The sequence below is a fragment of the Triticum dicoccoides genome, chromosome 7B, assembly GCF_002162155.2.
Source record: "Triticum dicoccoides isolate Atlit2015 ecotype Zavitan chromosome 7B, WEW_v2.0, whole genome shotgun sequence".
NCBI lineage: Eukaryota > Viridiplantae > Streptophyta > Magnoliopsida > Poales > Poaceae > Triticum > Triticum dicoccoides.
Genome location: NC_041393.1, coordinates 301,716,920 through 301,720,454, shown reverse-complemented (window position 1 = coordinate 301,720,454; position 3,535 = coordinate 301,716,920). Strand labels below are relative to the sequence as shown.

Here is a 3,535-nt window from a genome sequence, read left to right as displayed (position 1 = left end):
ATGGAACTATGAATACTCTCAGCTTACACAAAATAAAAAACTATGCAGGACATGATAGACACTTAGAATTGCAAAGTTCATTCGATGTCATAAAGCAAAAGACTAAGAACCATTATATACCAACCTGGACGTTGCCTCTTACTCCCTTAGATATCATGGTTCAACAAATAAACCTCTTACTCCCTAGAAATAGTAAATCCTGCTTTCATCAATTACAGGGAGGAGCTTCCAACTGGATTTGAAGGACCATTTGTATTATACCCCCCCTATACCAGTATAAAAAACAACAATCTTTTCACCATCAATAGTTATCCTGCAACATCATTCAACTCTCACATGATTTAGAGAGAGTAGTAATGAAGCACAGATAATAACATTTTTCAGAAAAGAGTAGGAGAGAAACAAACAGAGTACAATTTGAATGCTCAGAACAATCAAATTAAACACTAAAGGGAAAACTAAGAACAATCAACCTTAACTACTGTAGGGAAGATAAAATTCGTCTCAAATTCTGGTGAAAATTCTGGTGATTTCATATGCAAATAAACCATGTCAAGAACAATCAACCTTAACTACTGTAGGGAAGAACACCCAACCTTAACTAAGAACAATCAACCTTAACTACTATAGGGAAGAACAATCAACTTTTAAGCACCATGTCAAGAACCAGAGCCATGGCGAAAATTCTGGTGATTTCATATGCAAATAAACCTGCAAAAGTAGCAAGATGACTCAGACTGACAAACAAATCTCTTGACAGTGCTCTTTGGCAAGTGCTGCAGAGATGGATAATACTCAATCAGTGTCTATAGCAATGTCTCCTGTAGGCTGGGTGTAGTACACAGCTTTTGGGAGCTATAGAGTGTGTTCAGCATAGCATCCAAAATGACCCTTGGTGGAATGTGTACAGGATCCATTAGGAAATCCTAAGATGATTTTATAAATGTTAGATTATCGCTCATAAAAAAGGCCATATAAGGATTATTGCCATTGATCAGTATTATGCATATGTAGTATGGTCAAAGAAGATAGATATGAACAATTGGTGTTAGCTACCATGTCAGACTAAAACTAAAAGAACTTGTTGAGTAATCATAGATAGCAGGAAAGTCTATGTTGGTTGCATTTAATTATTCAGTTTTAGTACAGGTGCTGTTCAAGAATGGCAGAACCATTTTCTACCAAAGCTCACTATACTAAAGGCTTATCCAATGCCATAGCAGAGCCGATCAAAGAGGCACTAACGGACAGGGGTCTCGCAAAGTTCCAAAATTGGAAGAACAAAGGACACCAGAGCACACATTCTAGGTAAACGAAGTAATTACACAATACGAAGCAGGAAAGAATATATGTAAGCACACAAATAAATAGTATAAGGTGAGAGGATAAAACATTCCATGCACAATAAAACCGTTCTACCAAGAACGCTAAAGACACTATGTTAGAGGAACAAAATGTATTGAAACAGTAAACAATTAGCAGGGAAAGTACTAATAATTATCACCTTCACAAGATGAAAGAAAGCAGATGAGGCCCTTGATGAGATCAACAGCACCAGAATCCCAAGAACAGACCTAGAAGAAAACAGTTCATAAATCAGGACACAACCAAGCTTTCTACCCACAAGGAAACTCTTCTACCAAGAATGCTAAAAACAGTATATACAACAGCACGAGCAGAAGGGAATAGGACAGATCTTAACCCCAAACAGAAAAAGGATTCTAAGCACGACCGCATTTCATCGAACAGGTAGAAAGCAAGCGGGGAAAAAGTGGCTCACCTCTGACGAAACGTAAATCGCACAGTTCAGACCGACGCAAGAATCAAGAATTAGATCCTGCAAAGAAGAGAGAGGAATCGGTTACACTTGGGTTGTTTTTTCTCTTAGAGTAGCAGCGGATCATCCAGTCTGTAATTTGATGAGCGTGTGCTATACACACATAATATTCAGTCTACACAAAATTGTACAGTAAACTGAATTAGTGAACAAGCAGTGTTACTCATAGGCTTAGACTGAAGGACTTGCAGAATTCAACTGCAAACAGAGTACCAAATTAATTACTCAAAATGGATCATATATAGAGTTGCTTCCATGTGTTTTGTTTATAAAATGTTAGCGAACAATATAAGTTTTCCACTGATAGAAGCATGTGAAAATTCAGTTAGATAACCACTGATAGAAGCATGTGAAAATTCAATTAGATAACCACTAATAGGAATAGATATTGATGCTTTGCTGAAGAAATCATGGCACACTAGAGAAAAAAGAAGAAGAAAAAAGAAATCATGCCTTGCCGAAGAAAAAAGAAATCCTGGAAACACTTAACTACTTTTAGACACTTTCAGTTAACTGTTTTGAATTGTTCATGTGACAGTATTGTCATGGTGAGCTACAGATTATGCACTAAGGAATTTGTTCTCCAGGTAGAGATGAGTGTAAAATACGAACAAGGGAAGTCAATTTCAAACTGATAGACTGCAGAAAACTGCCACAATCTCTTAACTAAGAGTTGATAAAAGCATGTCCCTAAAACGTATTCAGTCAGTTAGATCCCCTGTAAAGTTAACTGAATTATTCATTCAGTTAGATCTGAACAAAGCCTCTGAAGTAACCTGCCTACTAACCACTCTCTTCTTCAGTAAGATCTGAACAAGACTATATCTACATACTGTTAAAGCTTCAAATTCAGAGCACTACATCATCCAGTTTGCACTACACGCAGCTCTAAATTAAGACTAAATCAAATTTGACACAAATGCAGTACTACCTCTTTGTAGGCACAGACAGACAGCACTAGCATTTTTGTCAAAAACTCTACTCCCTCATAAATCAATGCTGCCTAAATTTTTTAAGTGCTCCCCCTAAAAATCACTAAAGTAGGAAATCTTTAACATAATGTACCCTGCAGCTTTGTTCAATTGGTACAGTCAAATTCAGTTAAGTGTTTGCTTGCTTTAGTTTGACAGAAATGATGTCCTTGTAAACTTGCTGCAAGGTCAACATGTGTTGTTATAAATTGAGATATACTCTAGCTGCAGTACTATTAGTGATCAAAATTGCAAGCATGTCAAGTCAGAGAAGCATGTCAGCTAACTTCAGACTTAACAATAAAGATGAAAATTTCAGACTTGGCAGTACAAATTCAGACTTGGCATGAGATAGATGAGCACGAGGAGGACCTGAAGGAGGAGGAGCCTGGGATGTTGAGGAGGATCCGCCTTCGTTGGGGTTGACTTCCGCAGCTGCCGCCGTCGTCTTCCCCATGCCGTCGTCGCCGGTGATGTTGAGGAGGGCCTGGAGGAGGAAGAGAATCTGGTGGATTAGGAGCTCGAGGACGAGAGCGCCCGCCCCATGCCGTCGCCATGCTCCAGATCAAGCGCCAACTTGTCATCATCCTCCAGATCGAACGGCGCCTCATCGAAGAGAACCTCACTGGAAGAAGGGATTTTTAGGGGAGAGGAGGAGCTACGCAGCGAACTGGAGCGGCGCGGCGGCGTGGAGGAGGGAGAGGAGGCGCGGGGGATCTCAGCGGGG

General features: G+C 39.5%; 1 long non-coding RNA gene across 1 annotated transcript; it reads right to left on the bottom strand.

The window, feature by feature from the left end:
• Positions 1-1,498: 1,498 nt before the first annotated feature.
• LOC119340818 lies at positions 1,499-3,305 on the bottom strand. Its single transcript, XR_005164694.1, has 3 exons — positions 3,181-3,305; positions 1,781-1,837; positions 1,499-1,574 (listed from the first exon to the last, which is right to left on the bottom strand). It is a non-coding gene; the product is annotated as an uncharacterized LOC119340818 (long non-coding RNA).
• Between the last annotated feature and the right edge of the window lie 230 nt (positions 3,306-3,535).